We start from the raw sequence: 21,304 nt of genomic DNA, 5'->3' as shown, positions 1-21,304 counted from the left end.
GTTCTCTCTCTCTCTCTCTCTCTCTCTCTCTCTCTCTCTCTCTCTCTCTCTCTCTCTCTCTCTCTCTCTCTCTCTCTCTTTCTAAATATTTAAATATTTATTTATTTTTAAAACCCTTACCTTCCATCTTGGAGTCAATACTGTGTATTGGCTCCAAGGCAGAAGAGTGATAAGGGTAGGCAATGGGGATCAAGTGACTTGCCCAGGGTCACAGCTGGGAAGTGTTTGAGGGCAGATTTGAACCTAGGACCTCCTGTCTCTAGGCCTGGCTCTCAAACCACTGAGCCACTCAGCTCCACCCCCTCTCTTTTTTTTTAAAAAACTAGTCAGCTAGATCAGCACAATGCCAGAAAGATAATTTATACTACTGTATTTCAGTAAGACACTACAAAGTTTTTCATCATGATTTTGTGGGCAAGATGGTGAGATATTGTCTAGATCAGTGATGGGCAAACTACAGCCTGTGGTCCAGATGCAGTCCCCTGAAATGTTCTATCCTGTAGCTTGACATTATTCCTAATCTGACGAATACAATGAGTAGGATACAATACAATGAAACTTCGAGCGAGTTGCCTTAGAAACAGACTGACAGATGAGCATTTCCTTTCCTTTGACTCCCTCTTTAAAAAATTTGCCCATCACTGGGCTAGATGATAGTATAGGTGAACCAAATGTCTAGAACTACAGAACAGTAATAAATGGTTCATGGTCAAATTGAGGTTATTTCTTATTGTTATGCCATGGATGACTCTTTTTGTCCTTTTCAAGGAACATATGTCTTAATTATTGAATTTTTAGATGGCATGAAGCTGGGAAGGATAATTAAAGCACAGGTTAACAGAATTCTCATTTTAAGACAATAAATAAGTGAAGACAGCTAATCATATCAAAATCTTCCCAATCCTTGTGGGATGTCAAACAAAGATGATTATTTTATGACCTTGGGCATCTTTCTGAGTTTCACTTGTATTATCTATAAGAGAGTTGAACTGAATGACTTCTAAGTCCTCTTCCACCTCTCACATTGCATAGATCTGTGAAAGATGCATTTCTGCATCTTTTTCTTCATGACTGTCACTCTCCTTTCTTCTCCACTAACTCCCTCCTGTTAGGTAGTTCCCCTTTTGGTAACACATCTGTGAGACTGTGAGGCCCTAGGTTACACTCTCACAGGCAGTGGGGGGAAAGAACAGTTTGCCAAGGTTTCTGAGGGAAAATGTGTTTTTTATTGGAAATTCCTGTCATTACAAATTGTAAAAATAATTTATGCTCAAATTACATAAAGGAAATATAAGTTAAGAGCACAGGGTCTTTCTATCAAGATAAGAAAATAATTTTATTACCAATTTGTCTTTTTTCTCCAGCATTGCCTTTTCACAGTTTTTTAAATATAGACTAATCAAAACAATATGATTAAATAAAGGTAAAATTAGTATCATGCTAGATATTTTAGGCATTTTAGTAAAGAGACTTGTATAAGGTTGAATTTGCTGATATTAAGTGGAATCCACTGGTTAGAACTGAAACTCTGCTTTTATGTAAACTGAGTCCATTCTGAGAATTTCTCATAAATCAATCCCTTTTTGATTCATATCCCTGGTTAGTGTTTTTCTTAAAAACAAAAAAAATTGGTTCATTTTACCCCAACCTAGAAACATCAGAATATAGTTGGTACCTAGGTCTAAGCAGAAAATATAAAATGTCTTTAACTGTCTGGGACATCAAATATAAAAAGCTTTACTTCATGCAATAGTTGCTGCAAAACAGGAAAGACTCATACCTTTAATGTTGAACAGTTATAATCTCTCCTTCACTGTCCTGTCTATCTTCCCCAGGACCTTTATTATCCTTCAGACTTATAGTACTACCCTAGAATTGAATCTATTCTGATAAGAGAAGGAACTTAGATGTTAAACATCTTTGTCTGATGGCTATGAGGTAGAACCTTAGAACCTCAGAATTATTTTTTTCTAAGCCCTTACCTTCCTTTTTAGAAGTGATCAATGCTGTGTATTGATTGCAAGGCAGAAGAGTGGCAGTGGGGGTTACATGACTTGCCCAGAGTCACACAGCTAGGAAGTGTCTGAGATCAGATTTAAACCCAGGACCTCCTGTCTCTAGACCTGGCTCTCTAACCACTGTGTCACCTAGATACCCCCTCAGAATTATTTTAACTTGCATTTCTCTAATGGTTAGTGATTTGGAACATTGTTTCATGTGGTTTTTATTTTGAGAGCTTTTTGTTTATATCGTTTGACCATTTATCTGTTGGGATAATCATTTTTGTTCTGTATTTGGATCAATATTCCCTTTGTATCTTGTATACTGGACCATTATCAGAGCAATTTGATACGATGATTTCTTCCTTCTATTTTCCACTATAATTCTCATTGCATTTTGCTTGTACAAACACTTTTTAATTTTATGTAATTCAGATTGTCAGTTTTTTCCCCTTTGTTATCCTCTCTATCTCCTCATTGGTCATTTCCTTCTCTTCATTCACTTAAGTTATGACTTTTTTTATGCCTAAGTTGTATCCATTTAAAATTCATTGTGGCATATGATGTAAGTTGTGGGTCTAAATCTAATTTCTTCCATATGGTATTTCAATTTTCTCAGCCCTTTTTTTGTTGAATAATGAGTATTTGGAATATTTGGATTTATTGAGTTGTAGGTTTGATCTTTTGGGCATATTGATTTATTAAGCAATGCATGGCAATTGCCTGACAAATCAGGGCCAAGGCTCTTCCTTGGTTTAGGGATAGATTCCACATATAAGGGGAGATGGCTTTTGTAGTATACAGAATTGGGGTGATATAGTTTTTTCTAGCTTTGGCTGAGTTCCAAAAGCTGTTAGGGGTTTGAAATCTTGAGGAAAGACAGTTGGCTGGATCTTCCGTGGAGGGAGGTTGTCAGTCAGCTGAGCTGCCTTGATTACCTAGCTTTAATATTGAAATTTAGCCTAGCTTTGACATATTTACTTAAGAAATTATTATTTTAGATAAACCCTTTATATCTTCCTTTCCTAATACCATCCCTGCCTTCCCTCCCTTACCTTATATGTCTGTGGAGTTAATAAGGAGAGTAATTAGAGAGGAGTTAAATCTGTGAAGGGATACCTAATTGATAGCATTAGTTATAGTTAATCAGTCATCATTTATTCCTTTAGATAGCAATAACACTTTGTAAAGCTGAGTTTAAAGGCAGGTCCTTACTCAGACTCCATCTTTGCTTCCCTTCCCCCACCTGAGGTTCCTGAGACAACTGATAGGGCTTTCCTTTGATCCACCTTCCTAACAAACATCCTTCAAAGAAAATAAACCCTTTTGTGTTTCAACAGCCCTATTAGTATAATTTTTCTGTTAGTTATCAAGAGGGAAGAAGAGGGAAAGAAACAACATACTCTGGGTTTAGAGGGAAGCTGGGGCATCCATCTTGAAGGAAGGTGTTATTTCAAAACAAGTCCCTTCCTGTGAAATTAACTAAAGCCTGTTTGTTAATTTCAGTCTAGTCTATTTCCCTCAGCCTGTGTTTGAGTCTAAGTCGCAGTCTGTAAGCCTGCTGTGTTTGTCTGTTTAGTTTAATTTCTCTTCTCCCTGAAGATCTCTGTTTCTCTTCTGTGTTATACTCCTGACTTCAGTCCTATTATACCCTGAATCTCCTTTAATCCCAACCTACCTGTAACCGAGATTACCCACTTAGCAAGTCTCCAACATCCTCCTTTCAAATTCCCTTATACCACACCTTTCCTCAAAATTTCCATATAACACTTTTTATACATTAAAAACAACGAATAAGATCAATTAATGAAAAGGAAGCAATACAATATTAGGTAATCTGACTTCTAATTGGATGAAATATTAGAGATTTTCCAAATTGAGAGAGAAGAATAAATAGGTACAATTCCTTGATTTCAAGAAGAGATGCCCCACTTCTCCTTAAGTATCTGTAAGCAATCAAAGGAACATGGAAACAATAACTGGTTAATCAGTATGGGGGTGGTTTTCAGATAAGGTACATAGGTTGCTTGAGATATAATATTATGAGAAAACTCCTTCTGTCAGTCTTAGGAGAGGACTACATTTCTGATCAACATAATCCAGGTACTTTGTTAAGGGTCTCTAAACATGCAGCCATGCAGCCAAGCAATTCATTAAGATTTTCTCCCAATTTTTACAGTTGAACAAACTTTTCTCACAACTCAGAATTTTGACTAGTACCAACATTGGAAAGAAAATTTTAAATTTAAATTTAAAATAAATAAGAAATTTTAAATAAAAAAATAGAATTTAACTAGCTCCAGAATTGTCACAATATGGAGTCAGTTGTGGTTCACTCATTTCCCAAAATTAACCATTTGCTGCTCTAAATTGCTCAATTTCTTCACATTTTTCTTCCAGAATACTAAAGTAATCATATAATTCAAAAATGTGAAAAAGACGAGCGAAAGACGTTCATGCTTACCCTGGCTGCTAAATACCGTATGTCTTGACTCTTTGATTTAATAACGATACTTTACATTTGTAATTCATATAACACTTTACATATATGTAAAGTTTAGGAATGGAGTGGGTTAAGTCAAGAACAAGAGGTTTTTCAAATACGGAACAGGACCTGGAAAATGATCGCGAAATGTTTCCTATTTTAGTAATTGTTATGTATAGTCTATATCGTGCTTCCAGTTCTATTTTGAATGGAACCAGCATTCAGGTGGCACTTGCTTTACCAGCGCCGGGCTGATGGGAATAGATTGAGTTTGTAGGTTGAGCACCATCTGGTGAACAAGAGGTGATACTGCAACCCTTGGGAAAGCGGGTGCAAGTATTTCTAAGTCCCTCTGACAAAAGCACTTAAACTATTGGCCCGCGGGTACTGCCACCTGGTGGCCAATTTGTATATAACACCCTGTGACTGTTCAGATTATTTCGGTTGTAGAAAGCTAGAACTAAGCCCTGTGGATTGGTATAACTTCTGTAGCAGCACCTAATGTGCACAGAGCCCACAGTACTTAGCATACTTTCCCATTTTTTCCTCTTCCAGAGGATAGACCAGTGTGCAAGAGTAGACCTGACTTCTAAAGGGGCTAGAGGCAGGGGTTTCCACGTCTTATCCCAGGAGCACTAATGGCTACTCAAGAAGTCCACATGGAGGGCAGCTGGGTAGCTCAGTGGATTGAGAGCCAGGCCCCAGAGACAGGATGTCCTGGGTTCAAATCTTCCCTCAGACACTTCCTAGCTGTGTGACCCTGGTCAAGTCACTTAACCCCCATTGCCTAGCCCTTATCACTCTTCTGCCTTAGAACCAATAACAAGGTAAGGGTTTATACAAAAATTAAATTAAATTTAAAAAAAAAAGAAGTCTACATGATCTAATGTGGTCTTAGGAGAGAGGAACCTCATGATGAATTCTTGAACCTCTATCTCCTGGATGGAGGAAGGAGCATTTTCTAGAAAATGTGATCCCATATCCTTTCTTAAAGAGAAGGGAAATTTTCTGGGCAGTGTCAGCTCTGGGGAATTGCTTATCAAGAAACTCCAGGTTAGAGAGGTCAAGTTTCCTACCTTTTATGAAGAGAAGAATTCCTGGGTGGTATCTGCCTCTTTGAGAGAAAAGAAGATGGCATCATATGTGGTCCAAGTTAGATAATCAGTATAGGAGTCATAGCCATGACATGGAACTGAATTGATAATTAATTTATGAAATTATGAAATGGGGGTAGGCATGTCTAGTTCTTTGGGTACTTACTGGGAAATACCATGACTGACAAAAGGAAACAGAGAAACAATCACACTTTAATAGGCATGGAGGTGGGGCAGCTGGGTAGCTCAGTGGATTGAGAGCCAGGCCTAGAGACAGGAGGTCCTAGGTTCAAATCTGGCCTCAGACACTTCCCAGCTGTGTGACCCTGAGCATCACTTGACCCCCATTGCCTACCCTTACCACTCTTCTGCCTTGGAGTCAATACATAGTATTGACTCCAACATGGAAGGTAAGGGTTTTAAAAAAAATAAAAATAAAAAATAGGCATGGAGGATTTAGAGACAAGAGGCAAAAAGATTATAGAGGCAGATGGCATAAGAATAGGGGATGGAATGGCAAAGGGTGACAAGAAGTGATGGAGAAGAGGATGGGGAAGAGGGGAGGCCCAGATAATCACTCACATAACCATGAATTAGATCTGGGAGCTCTAGGTAGCAAGAACGCAATGGAGATGGAAGAGTACTGGGAGGTGGAAGTGGGCAAGAGTTTGAGGTTTCATTTTTATGGATTTTTTGAAACTAACTCTTATCTGTTTCACCTTGGACTTAGTTTGTTAAAACATTCATTTAATCTTAAAATTATTGGTAAGTCTTTAAAGTTAGCACAGCTACATTACCTCAAAGTTAGCAGCACCTTTTTGATGTTCTTCTGGTCTGGAACTGTGCAAGCCTTTGATATTTACATATCATAGGACTGAACCTTGATAGCACCATCTAGAATCTAGATGGATTCTCCTGATTCAGCACATACCACCAGGATGTAAATTTTGGTTATATAATACTATTGTAAATTATGCTCCTTTGGTCTTTGGGACAGTTTTTATGTGACTTCTAGCTTCCCTTTTTGTAATTTTAATTCTTGCTATTGCCCTTTATACTAGCTTCTTGTAAATTTACTATGCTAAGCAGAAGGGAACACAGCGATCAAGGGGACTAGAGCAAAATACAATTTTATCACAGGGAAAATAACAGATCTGGGCTTTGCTCCTGCTAATACCATGAATTATTTGGGCACTACAGGTTAGGTGGGAAGATGGTTACCTCTTGCAACCCCAAATTCATTTACTTTAGGGGATAGTTGGACTCTCAAAATATTAGCATGAGGCTGGATGATTTGTGACTTTCTAGGATAAACTGGGACTCACCAGCTCATTGAAGATTCATTCTATGAGTGGCACCTAGTTTATTTTTCTTCTGATCTGAGTCCAAACACAAGGTGATGTTCTAAATTTGAAAGTCTTGAGGACTTGCTTTGGGAGAAGAGTAAGAAATGGAAGCCATTAGAAAACAAAGTGAATTGCATTGTTTATGGGCTACTATGATTCTTTTATGCATTTTCTGCATTTTCTGTGAAATGGAGTAAAGGTTATCCTGTACCCAATATGCATTGTTGCCTTAAGTACTTAAGCAGGACCTGGGGACTTTTTTACCCACATCTGTGGAGATTTAAACCATGAAATACATTTTATATTCCTATATTTCCCAGAGGCATCTCTGCATGTGGGCAGTACAATCTTGGGTAGTTTCCAAGATTAAACCTAATCCATCTAAGCCTGGATGTTTGGATCTTAGTCCACTGGTTACATCTTGGATGAGTTAGGATACTTGTCAGGAATTGTGTCTTGTTTTGTTTGTTTTCCCCAGCAGGATTACTTGTTCTAGAATTGCATGAGACAAAAGAGCTCAGGAGAGACCTCCTTAATATGTACCATAAGCATTATTGAATTTGATTTATACAACACTGTGCTGTAGACATTGTGGATATGTAGTGATGATTTGTAGAGACAATTCTCAGGTTCTCTGAGATGCAGAGGGACAAAGTAATTGACGAATGTTCCTTAGTGTGGACTTGGATTTTGTTTTGACAAACTTGTGGAGAAATGCAATGTGGGATGCTCAGCCTTCACTGTGGAGCTTTTGAAGGTGAAACCAAGAGGAATTTAGGAGGCCACAATGATGATTAACGATGATTGGGGTTGTACCTTATCCCTGCCCACTGTGCTGGATTTGTGATAGTAGAGCCATACTGTGACAGTATAGTAGAGCCTCTGGAACATTTTGTAAGTACCTTGTTTCAGTGTTGGAATGGCAGAAATAGACCAAAGCTTAGCAAAGGTTCTGATCCTGGGAGAAAGAAATGTTCCTGAAATCCTAAAATTTATGGCATCATGGTATCTGTTTGAGCATGCAGCTGTCATCTCTGAATATTACTGCAATGTCTTTAGTGCCTTATAAACTAGTTGTGAGTTAACTGTATGCATTCATTTCCTTTTTACAGAGAGACAGACTAAAAATAAGACTGGCTTAGCTAGCATCCCTCATTAAAACACAGGAAAGATTGAAAGAGTGAAACCAGTGGAACCAAGAGAACATTATATGCAGCAACAGAAATATTCTTTGAAGAGTGATTTGTATGTATCCACCTCCAGAGGAAGAACAGATAAATAGAAATAAGTAAGACATAGTTTTATATATACACAATTTTTTTGATTTAATATGCATTTTTATTAGACATTTATTAATATTCGTTTTTAATCTGTTTACATACTTTATGCCCCTACTATATATACACAATTTAAACCTTTACCTTTTATCTTAGAATTAATAATGTGTATTGGTCCCAAAGCAGAAGAATGGTCTTATAAAACCAAAACCCCAAAACGTAAGTCCAAATAAACAAGTGAAAAATCATCTGCTTTTATCTGCATTCTGACTCCAAAAGTTCTTTCCCTGGAGGTGGAGAGCATTCTTTGTCATAAGTCCCTCAGAATTGTCCTGGATCATTGCCATACATATATCTTTTTGTCAAATGATGCCTTCTTTAACGGGGGGAAGGGAAGAGTTAACTAGGTATTTTAATGTAACAAATACATAAAAATATAAAAAAGAATGCAAAGAAGAAAGAGACATATTCGATACTGGAAAAGCTTTTTTTTTTTACTTTTTTTTTTAACCTTTAACTTCTGTGTATTGGCTCCTAGGTGGAAGAGTGGTAAGGGTAGGCAATGGGGGTCAAGTGACTTGCCCAGAGTCACACAGTTGGGAAGTGTCTGAGGCCAGCTTTGAACCTAGGACCTCCCGTCTCTAGGCCTGACTCAATTCACTGAGCTACCCAGCTGCCCCCTGGAAAAGATTTTGACGTGGCACAGATTTAGAGTCCCAGAACCTGGGATTGCCACTTGAGATCTGTGTAACCTTGAGCAAGTCATTCAACCTTTTATGGCTTTAGTTTTCTCTTCTATAAAGTAATGGGATTGAAGTAGAGGATCTTGTTTTCTAGCTCTAAATAACATATTGCCGAATCAAATGGCATGTGAAGCACATGTTAGGGAAAAGTAATTGCCTTTTATCTAATCCTATTTATTGGTTTTAATGATGTATTGTTCAGAGACTTTTGCTTGCTAGCTATGAAGGAAAAGCTAAGAATTGGGTACCAAGCCAAGAGATTTTTTGATTGGTAGACACACAGTTACCTTCAGGGAGACCAGGGAGACTTAACCTTTTTTGTGTCATAGACTTCTTTGGCTGTCTGGTGAAACTTATGGACTTAACACACATAAAATAAAATTTATGAGATTCCCAAGGAAACCAATTATATTGAAATATAGTTAGCAAAAAGCATGTAGTTTAAAGTTCAGAGACTCTATCTAGGTTAGAGGACCTATGATAGAAAGGAACAGACAATTTGGCTGATTCCATAGCTCTCCCTGGTGGTAGTGCCATGCTGTTATCTCCAGTTTACAGATGAGGAAACAGAGGCTCAGAATGATTCAGCGACTTGTCCAAACTTAGTAGCTAGTCTAGGTCTTCTTTGTCAAGTCTAGTCTTCTTCCTATTACCCCAGGCTGCTGGTCTTTCAGCTTCTACATGAGGTGGGAAGGGACTATCTAAATGACCCCAAATTACTTCTGCATAAGAGGGATAAAGAGTTCAAATCAAGTGTTACCTCACCAATTTTGAGATATGACGAATCAATGAGGTTCTCTCTGAATACGAAGGCTTCTGTTTTTGGCATTCGCTTTTTTGGCAGCCAAAGCTTGAAAATAAGGTCAGTTGTTTCAAATTGTGTCACGAGGACAGCCTTAGTGTGTCACAGATGATTACCCTCAAACCCTTCTAGTGGTCCTGGGAGACCCAACATTAAGCTGCAGAGAGGCTCTCCCAGAGAGCTCTTACACGGACATTTATCGACCTTGTTTCTCCCATAGATAACACAAGGCCAACTCATTATTTGTATTCCCTTATTGTTTCCCCAGTGTGTTGTATTGTCAGGTCCTCCCCTCTTTCATTTTAAATCCCATTTTCCTGCAGAGATCTAGCCATTATTTGTTTGTGTTCTTCTCTAATATCACTTTTGGGCTAGACATCCTGTCATGCTTTTAGCTCCTATGAGTCCAGCCAGCAATAGATTTTTAAAAATACTTGGGCTATTTAAACATGACATTTCAGTGAGGCATTTTTTCCCCAGATTCCCAAGGGCTTCACCTAATTATCATAAAGGTATCATGTCTGTGGTCTTGAAGAGAATTCTGGAACAAAAACTCTATAGCAAACTTGAACATAAATAATAGATTGTTATGAATAAGTGTATTGATCAGGTACCAAAAATGTGTTAGATGCTACTTAGAATGCCTCAGTAACAAAGGAATATAGAACCCAGTCAGCTGTAGAAGGTGCCTGCAGCTTTTATTAGGTTCCCTGAGTGATTGGAGTAGGGTCTCTATTTTTTCTTCTTTTTAAATTAGTTTTAAATTATTTTTTCCAGATTACATGCCAGCACAATTTTCAATAATCATTTTATGACATTTTGTAATCTATGTTCTCTCCCTCTTTCCACCTTTCCCCTTTCCCCAAGACTTCAGATAATATGATATAGGTGGTATATGTGCAATTATATAATGCAATTTCCCACATTCATCATGTTGTGAAAGAAGACACATATTACTTACACCAGAGTAAAATTCATGGAGGAAATAAAGTGAAGAATGTCATGCTTCAATTTGTATCCAGTTCCTTCTATAGCAGTGGAAATCCTTTCTTATCAGGAATCCCTTGGGGTTGTCCTGGATTCCTGCACTGCTGATTATAGTTAAGCCATTCACAGTTGGTTATCATACTTTATTGCTATTTGTTGTATACAATGTTCTCCTGGTCCTGCTCACTTCACTCTGCATCACTTCATATATCTGTGCTTGGTCAGGTTTTTTTGTGATCATCTTCTTTGCTTCTTTGCATTTCTTATGGCACAATAGTATTCCATTGCATAACATGAAGGGCTTCTTTTTTAGACTCTTCTGAGTTCCTCCAGCTCCTGTCCTTGGAGCCTTCTATTGTGATGGAGATTCAAAGGTTAGAGAATAATTTTGTCTCTGCCCCTGAAGTCACTGGAGGAGAAAACAGAGCTGGTCTTTCACACATTGCATAGCAGAAAGAATTATGAGGATGGGAAATGGGGAAACTCCACTGGGATTCAGGACATACTTAGAGGCCAGAGGAACACCAGATAATGAAGAATGCAAAAAAAGAAGAAAAAAAAATTTTTTTATCCTCACCTTCTGTCTTAGACTAAATACTGTGTATTGATTTCAAGGCAGAAGAGAGGTAAGGACTAGGCATTGGGGGCAACAAAGTGACTTGCCTAGGGTCACATAACTGGGAAGTGTCCAAGTCAGATTTGAACCCAGTGTCTCTTGTCTCTAGGTCTAGCACTCAATCCATTGAGTCACCTAACTGGCCCCCAAAGGCTGCTGGCTTAATTTAATACATTTTTTCTTGATACCTTTTGTTTTTACATTATTTAAATTTCTCAGTGTATGCTTCAACAAAGACTGTCGCTTATATCCCTGGATGTGAGCAGGGTGCTCATCCATCCACCAGGGGCTCCCACTCCATGATGACTGCACAGAGGGGAATAATAGCTAATAATAATAGCTAACATTGACATTGTCTTCTTTGATCATTCTAGTACAATGTCTCACCCTGACTCCTCACTTTTCTCCAACCTTTTAATTTTATTTTAGGTGGATTAGGTATCTAAATCTCTACTTTACAGTAGATCCTATGATCAGATAAGAAGGTTCTATGTGAAGATAAGGTAAAAAATGTATATTTGATTTAGATATAAAGAACAATACCATAACTAATATTATGGTGATTCTGCCAAATATTTTCTTACACTAAATTAAAGGAACACAGAATAGTTTACCTGGCAGATCTTTGGAGAAAGGAAGAATTTATGACAAAACAAGAGATACAGATTATTATAAGTTGTAAAATAAATAATTTTTATTATATTAATTTAAAAAGCTTTTGTACAAACAGAACGAATCTAACCAAGATTATAAGGGAAACAACAAATTGGGAAAAATTTTTATAATAAATGTCTCTGATAAAGGTCTAATTCCTTAAATTTATAGAGAACAAAGTCAAATTTATAAGAATATGAGCTATTCCCCAAATGGCCAAAGGACATGAACAGACAATTTTCAGATAAAGAAATCAAAGCCATCAATAATCATAGGAAAAAATGTTCTAATTCATTCTTCATTAGAGAAATACAAATTAAAACAACATTGAAGTATCACCTCATACCTATCAGATTGGCCAATATGGCAGTAAAGGAAAGTGGTAAATGTTAAAGGGATGTGGCAAAATTGGGACACTAATGCATTGTTGTGACACTAATGAGTTGGGACACTAATGAGTTGTGAACTGATCTAACCATCCTGGAGGGTAATTTTGAACTGTATGAAAAGGGCTATAAAACTGTACATACCCTTTTGGTAAAGATACTGGAAGTCTACATCTGTTCTATCCAGATGTATTAAACTACTCCACTTCTGATCAGGGCTGGTTCATTCTTTTTTAGGCAACCTGGTGGCTTACCATATTGATGCTAAACTTAATTTCCTCCAATTTCATGTAAAAGTAATTTCAATATTTTCTAAAATTTTGAATTCCAAATTTTTTCTCCCTTTCTCCCTTCTCTCCAAACTTCCTGAGAGGGTAAACAATTTGATATAAGTTGCACATACACTATCATGCAAAACATATTTTCATATGCATCATGTTCTAGAAGAACATCCATATCAGAAAAGCAAAGTGAAAAATAACATGCTTCAATCTGCATTTGGACTCCATGAGTTCCTTCTCTGGAGGTAGAAAGCATTTTCCATCATGAGTCCTTTGGAATTGTCTTGGATCATTATATTTCTGATAATAGCTAAGTCATTCACAGTTGATCATCATATAATATTTCTGTTACTGTGTACAATGGTCTCCTGATGAACCCAGATTTCTAAGTCCTTTCTTGAACTTTTTCTTTAATATTTCAATAACTATTTTAATATATGTTCAATGTATATTCAATATATAATATATATTATAGATTTCCTTTGTCATTCTATAGATTTTATTTGATGCATTGAAAACCATCATAGGCTTCATCAAACTGGGAAAAGTTATATACATATATGCATGAAGTATGTATATATGTTCATACACACACACATATATACAAAATGGAAAAGGGGTCCATGTCACTAAAAAAATCAAGAACTTTCACTATAATCCTTGGGAATCTCAAGGAACAAAGTGGTCATAGGGGCAGCAATTTAGAGCCCCAGAGAAGTCGTTACTTGCTCAGGGTCACACAGGTAACAAGTAGTAGAAGACAGAATTAAGCCCAAGGCCTCTAACTCCAAATCCAGTGATCTTCCTGTTTTGCCTTGCTTCCTCTTATATGACCTCTGCATTCTGGAATAAGCTTCTAAATGACATAGACCAGCAAGACAAATTCAGAGAGAGCAGGTAGAAAGCACCTCATGAACAGTGGGAGGGAGAAAGCATAGAGCTGAGAATAGCCATATCTAAGACGTTAGCTTTTCCTGTCATCTTTGAGATCCCTAAGTAGATGAAAGATTAAACAATTAAACTTCCAGTAAAATAAAGATACCTTCTGGCTTGATGAGAGATCAAAAATGATGGTATTGGGGGCAGCTAGGTGGCTTAGTGGGGACTGAGAGCTAGGACTAGAGATGGGAGGTCCTGGTTTCAAATATGACCTCAGACACTGCCTAGCTGTGTGACCCTGGGCAAGTCACTTGACCCCCATTGCCCAGTTCTTACTACTCTTCTGCCTTTGAATCAATACACAGTATTGATTCTAAGATGGAAGGTAAGGTTTTTTTTTTTTTTTTAATGTCAGTATTCTTAAAATGCTTACTCCTTTGCTTTACTATACCTGTACCACTGATGCATTTACTTCGGTCCCTCCCCAGGTTCTCCAGCTTTGCAGGATACAGAATGAGAATGCACTTTCATAGGGGAACAGAAGCATTGCCAGGAAAAGGAGATTTCATCTGCTAAATTCACCAGAGCCAAGATCTATCCTGTGGCTTCCAGAGAGAACACAGTGGAGCAGAGCAAGGAAGAATAATGGAACAAGAATGAGACATTGTGTTCTTCTACTAACTAGCTGTGTGACCTTGAGTGATTCACTTCACTTTTCTTGGTCTCAGTCTCCTGCCTAGAGAATGAACGTTTTGAACAAGATGAGCTCTGAGGTCTCTTTCAGCTCCAATTTCTAGGATTTTTGATTGAGGCAGCAGGATATAATAATAATCATTTGTACAACTTTTTGAGGTTTACAAAGTGCTCCCCCTGACAACAAGCCCATGAATTAAGTCAAACGTGTGTAATAGAAAGTACACAAAACATTGATTAGTCAGTCAGTCAATAAACATTTATCACATGCTAATTATTTGTCGGGCATTATGCGAAACACCTGGGATACAAAGAAAGATAAAAGACAGTCCCTTCTCCAGGAGTTCCGAGGTCTAATGGGGAAAATCCAGGTAGCAATCAATCAATCAAGAAGCATTTTTTTAATGGAAATTTATTTGTTTGTTACATTAAAATACTCAGTTAATTCCCTCCCTCCCCTTTCTTCTCCCATTAGAAAAGACATCAATTGACAAAAAGATCTATGCATGTCTAAAACTATGTCTTGCTCATCTCTTATTTATCAATTCTTTCTCTGGAGATGGACATACACACGTCATTCTTCAAGCAATATTTTATTAAGTACTTACTATGTGCCAGGCATACTACACAGAGCAGCTAGATGGCACAATGGATAGAGTGCTGAGTCCAGATTCATCTTCTTGAGTTCAAATCTGGCCTCAGACACTTTCTAGCTGATCCTGAGCAAGTCACTTAACCCTGTTTATCTCAGTTTCCTCTTCTTTAAAATGATCTGGAAAAAGAACTGGTAAACCATTCCAGTATCATTGCCAAGAAAACCCCAAATTGGGTTGAGAATAGGACATGACTGAATGACAAATGTGCAAGGCACAATACGGTTTCTGGGAATACAAAGAAAGCCAAGAACTCCGTCCCTGCTCTCAAGGAGTTCACATTCTAATGCCAACTATGCATCCTTAAGCAAATAAATCACTTAACATTTCTAGGTCTCAGCTTTCTCACTTGTAGAATGGGTTAATAATACTTTAATTACTCTTCCAGATTGTTGTAAAGATCAGGTGGACAAGACACTTCAGTGAAAAAAACATTGATTTTGGAGACAGGACCTGGATATAAATCTTGCTTCTAACCTGTTTATTTCCTTTGTGATGATGGACAAGTCATTTAATTGTAGATCTCAGTTTCCTTATATATAAAATAAGGGGATTAAATAGATTAAAAGGCCTCTGAGGTCCCTTTCTATTCAAGACCTTTGATTGAATGAGGTTAGGGCAAATGCAATCCTTCTGCAAATGGAAGGTATTGCCATTGTTTCTCAGAGACTTCTGATATTTCTCTCTCTCTCTCTCTCTCTCTCTCTCTCTCTCTCTCTCTCTCTCTCTCTCTCTCTCTCTCGATCATAAATCTTTAGTCAAGAATTTTTACTTTGCTCCTAGGGCCAAGGTTAGGACTCTTTTCCAAGATGCATCATTCCTTTCATAAATTGAGAAGTGTTGCAAGACCTGAAAAAGAAGCCATACTGTTTCACAGGCAGAATTTTTTCAAGATGCTACACTTTAAAAATTTTTGTTTTTTAAAGCAACCTAGCCTAGGGAAAAAAAAAAGAAATTTCATCTCTGTTACCAAGAGATGTCTCAAGTCAGACTGGTCTTGAAATAGTAATGTATTAAAATTGGTATAATAAGTTCTTTTTTGGATAAAGGCAGAGTTGTATCATGAAAAGGATGATAGGTTTGCTGTCAGAAGACTTGATTTGGAGTCTGGACTCTGCCTGGGATAAGTGGATCTTAGTTTTCTCATCTGTAAAGTGAGGATAAAAATACTTGTGCCATTCAAGGTGGATGTGGTGAAGAAAGTGATTAAAACGCTAATCTGACAGGAACCATTAATGATTATTATAAGGGGATTATGGGCATAAGGAATGGTATTTGACTCTTGGGAATTACAGGCAAAGATTTGTCTTTTCATTCATCCTGACAACCCTACTATCAAAAGAAAATAAAAGAATCTTTTCTATGGGGCACACATGGACCAGAAACAAGGAATGAGGAATGAATTAGCCTGTTCTTACTCTTGACCTTACAATCAAAGAGCTTTATTGCTGAATTTGTCAGAGGCTTTCTGGACTCATTGGGGAAGCACCCTGAAAAAAAGAGGTAGTAGGGCTCAGTTTCCTCCTTTATAAAATGAGGCAATTAAAGTAGATGATGTCTAAGATAATTTCCGAATTTAAAATCTAGAAGAAACAGGTAATTAAAGAATAAAGAGCTGGGCATAGAGACACGCTGCTATAATTTCAAATACCAGAGAGGTTGAGGCTGGCCTAATCTCTTGAATTTAGAATGTCTGAGCCATGAGGGACTATATCCATTGAGTGTCTACACTAATTCTGACTTTAATATGGTGGGCCCTTATGATTGGAGAGAAAATGGGATTTCCAAGTGGTCTAAATAAGACAGGTGAGACATGGAGCAGGTCAAAGCTTCTGGGCTAATTACTGGTAGAGTCAGACTGTATTTTAGGTTTGGAAAGGTAGAGAGATCCAGTCTTAAAAAGAAAGAAGGAAGGAAGAAACAAAGAAAGAAAAGCTGTCCTCAAAGACATTTTCCTATAGGATTCTGGAAGAGATTCGATTCTAATATTCATCTTTTATAACACCAACAATAGCTAACATTTATAGAGTACCTTCTATGGGCCAGGCACCATGTTAAATGCTTTGCAATTATTATCTTTTTGGATCCTCACAATAACCTTGAGAGGTAGGTAGTATTATTATCTCCATTTTACAGTTGGAAAAACTCAAGCAGATATAGGTTAAGTGACTTGTCCAGAGTAACAAGATCAATATTTTTCTAATTCTTTATCTGAACTCAGTTATTCCTGACTCTCAGCCCAGCACTCTATCCACTATATCACCTGGCTGCCGTATTTTGATAAGCATTGCATTACAACATGTCTCAGAAAGGGGGAGTTTGGAGAAATTCATTCTTACCAATCAAAAACTTCCTTTGACAGGGTAAGGGGAGAGGTACCTGATAGAATTCCATGGAAGACTGATATTTTGAAAGAATGAAAAAACTCTAATGTCCCTTGTAGTTCTAAAAGCTTGAGTTTAGGAGTCTTTAGATATATAATATATTGGTTGCCCTAGCTTTAAATCTCCCCTTTCAGGGAAAGAGTGCCAGATTTCAAGTCACAGGACTAGGGTTCAGATTGTGCCTTTTGTCTGTCCCATTAGTATGTGAGTTCCTTGAGGAGAGGGACTTTGTTTTTGCCTAAATGTTTAATAAATGCTTGTTGGCTAATTGCTTGTTAACTGATTGACTTCCTTATCATGTAGCCCAAGCATATGAAATCTTCCCTGGCAGAATGGGGAGATGAGAACAATTTGTTTTAACAGCCATGAAGGCTGCTGAAGCAGGTCAGCCATCAAAGATGCCAAAGTCATCCACTGCATCCAGGGCCATCACCAGTTGTCTTGCCACTGGACTAAGATGACTCTGGAGGAAGGGGCTGATGACCACCTCACTTAGATCCAATTCAATCACAAGTCAATATCTTACCTTGTAAGATCATTGGCCCTCTTAGAGAACAAAGGGCAAGAACAGAAAATGGAGATCTGTGTGACACTGGGCAAGTTGTTTAACCTCTCTGGGCTTCAGGGCCCTCATCTTTAAAATGAGGGGGTTGGACCAGATGGTACTTCTTTGTCCACCTTTCCCCTAAGACATCATAGCTATAAGTTTAAATGAAATTACCTTCATCATTTCCCCACTCTGCTGATAACTAATTTACTTTCTCCTTGAATGCTACATCTCAGCTTTTCTCCCTAATAACTGTATTGGTGCTCCTAAATTTTGCAAAAAATGGCATGTTACACCTCAATAGAAAATGGTGCCATCATAGCTTCTAAGCACCCTGCATTCTAAGGGCTGTCTGTCTTAGAAAACAGATTAATTAATGACATTTTTTCATTTAACCAGGTCACTACCACTTTGTTTGGAAGAATTAATTTGTGTGTACATGCATACATGTGTTCATGTGTATGTGTGAATGTGTTCATTCCCAAGAGCTGCAGCTGCTTTATTGATTACATTAATAGGAAAAATAGTCAGGTTAGTCAAGCTCATTAGTGTAGCCTTAGTATTGCTAATGAAAACAATTACAGATGGAGATAGTGTTGTGTAGCCTCTTCTCCAAAATCATCCCAGTGGGGTTCTAGAGAAAGTTCAATATTTTTTCCCTTCTTTTGCTTATGAAACATTTTAATCATATTCAGTTTTTTCCCTCCTCCTGTCACTGCTAGGTTATTTGTTTATCTCTCAAAAAGAAGATGTTTTCCAGTTTATAGGCAGTCTGTTTATATTGGAGATGCGATGCCCATCACAAGGCTGATGTTTATGGATCTGAACCTTCAGGGACTCCACAGAGGGATTGCTTTGTGAGTGTTCCCAGCTCATCCTTTCCATACAGATGAATTCACAAGAAGCCTGTCACAAGGTCATTGGAGCCAACTCATTTTCAAGCAGTTTCATACTATAAAGATTTGGGACCAGAAGCCAGTTGGAAACCAGAAAAGTATACATTTCCTTCTGTGTTATGACTAAAACCCTGCTGGATCCTTCCATTTATTTCTTCCTCTTTCTTCCCTGCACTGTCCCCCTTCCCCTTCCCCCCCCCCCACCTCCTTAGCTAACTAAGGATGCAGCATGGCATAGTGGAAGGAGTTCTAGCTCTAGAGTCAGAAGAGATCTAAGTTTGAATCTCACCTGTGACCCTTTTGTGACCATGGGCAAGTCTCTTAACCATTTATTTTTGGTCCCAGTTTCTCCATTTACAAAATGAAGACAATATCTACATTTTAAATCTCACAGTGTTTTTTAGGGTTAAATGAGATAATCTATGAAAATGACTTTGAAAGTAAATGCCATTTGTTGTTATTGTTATTGTTCATATCACTGAGAGACAGTAGCGTGTAAGGGATAGAGAACTGGGTCAGAGTCAAAAAGATCTGGAGTCTTTCTTTCAAGTCCCACCTCAGACATAACCTGTGAGCAAATTACTTAACCTGAGAGAGGGAAGTGGTGAGTGACACTAATGAGAGGACAAGTCCTCACTCACTAGGGAATAGGACATCAAGATGTGTGTGTGAACACACACACACACACACACACACTTATTGGTCTAGAGCAGTGATGAGGGAAAGGAAATGCTCATCTGTCACTCTGTTTCTAAGGCAACTCTTTGGAAGTTTCATTGTATTGTATTCTACTCATTGTATTCATCAGATTAGGAATAATGTCGTGATGCTGGATAGAACATTTCAGGGAGGCACATCTGGCCTGAGGGCCATAGTTTGCCCATCGCTGGTCTAGAGTAATTCAGAGTCTCCAGGTTTCTTATTTTTTGCATATACATAATAAAGTCAGGGATTTGAAAAGGAAGTAAGTCTCCCTTCAGTAGATTTTTAGTCCGTCTCTTCCTCCTTCTATTCATTTAGATACCAAGCTAGAGAGAATTTTATGGCAGGATTTCTCAGTTGCTACATCCACTTATACACATTGTAGCCTACTGGTAGAATGTAACATTCTTAAAAGAGTTGAGATTATGTTCTGTTTTGTCTTTGTATCTCCAGAGCAAAGTGCACTGCTTTTCACATAGCAGGTACTAAACAAATAAATACTTGCTGAATTAAATTGAACTTGAGAAAGTGAAAGGAATACTGACTATAACAATTAGTTGGATTTGCTCAAGCCTCCATTTGCCCAGGGATTTCTGATACATAACAATAATCCTTTGCAAGTATGTCCCAAATTTGAGAAATGAGAACCTACAAACTGAATCCTCTCCTAAGTGCTCCAATGGGACCTGTACAGAGAACAATCCTAGGGATCTTCCTGATAAGACAATCATTATCTCACCAGAAAAGGTTCCAGAGATTTCCAGATAACTGTTATCAGCCTATCTCCTTCAGACTTCAATAGTCAGTCTAAGGAGTTAGTTACTCTCAAAAGAATCTGCTGTTACACATATCCCTCAAGCAATAATCTGATTCCCCCACCCCCTTTTTTCCTGCCTCATCTTTCAAACAATAAAAGTAGCTAACTTCTGTATCTGAAGGGCACCTCTCCTTAGGGGTTCCTATATGCATGCTTGTTCTGCTAAGGAGAATGCATTAAAATACCCTTTGCTCCTTCCTTAGTTTCTAGGAGTCTTTCTCTCACTTGGTTCGACTCTGGTCAGGTGGGGTCACACTCAAGAAGAAAATGGCCTGACAACCTAGATTGTATAGAGAACCCTAGAGACTTTTTCTTCCCTGAAAAACTGTGAAAGGCACATTGATGCTGTGGATCATGGAAGATCAAAGCAGACCAATGGCAGGAAGAAGATAAGAGAGAAAATGAGAGAAGCGGTGCTATCATTATCCAGCCCTCCTTTCAGGTCTTATATGGCAGGCAGTGAGCACTGGGTGAATGCAGAACTTATAAGCAATGTTGGTCAGAGAAGATCTCATATTTAGAATTATCAGAAAAATGATCTTAATGATCAGTGGCTTGTTCAAGAGTTTCTTTTTTTGATTTCTTTTATTAAAACAATTTTTTGTAATATCATAAACTGGGCCCTTGCCAGTAGGGTCTTAATATTTTTGAAAGAATCATGCATAGATTACTTAGGTTTCCTGACTGAAAGCATATAAACCAAGAAGAGTGAAAAAAATCCCACAGAAGATACCTGGGTCTTCCATGGACCTGGTTATCTCCACCATAAGAGTTACATGATTAACAGAAGAAATTTTATTTCTATAGATAATTCTAAATCAGAAATGCTTATAGAAACTTCATTTCCATCAAGGACCCAAAGTCTTCAACATCTTGATATAGACCTGTGGTTTTGTCATAGTGGGAAGTTCTTTGATTAGAACAGGAAGAAATTCACCCATACTGTCTCATTTTGTACTCAGTACTTAAAAACTGGTCCAAGAAATATGACATTTATAGTATTGCTTTTGTTTGATGAATTGTCTCTCTTCCAAAAGCCCAGTCCAATGGGGTTTCATTGGT

General features: G+C 37.8%; 1 long non-coding RNA gene across 1 annotated transcript in view; it reads left to right on the top strand.

Annotated features, from left to right (window-relative positions):
- Positions 1–14,517, top strand: part of LOC123246967 — a 19,730-nt gene extending 5,213 nt beyond the window's left edge. The window contains exon 2 of the long non-coding RNA XR_006506128.1: positions 14,039–14,517. This is a non-coding gene — a long non-coding RNA (uncharacterized LOC123246967). The remainder of the gene's footprint in view (positions 1–14,038) is intronic.
- Positions 14,518–21,304: the final 6,787 nt, after the last annotated feature.

This window comes from Gracilinanus agilis, chromosome 4 (genome assembly GCF_016433145.1).
Source record: "Gracilinanus agilis isolate LMUSP501 chromosome 4, AgileGrace, whole genome shotgun sequence".
NCBI lineage: Eukaryota > Metazoa > Chordata > Mammalia > Didelphimorphia > Didelphidae > Gracilinanus > Gracilinanus agilis.
The sequence above is the reverse complement of the archived record's forward strand: the minus strand, read 5'-3'. Positions and strand labels throughout refer to the sequence as shown.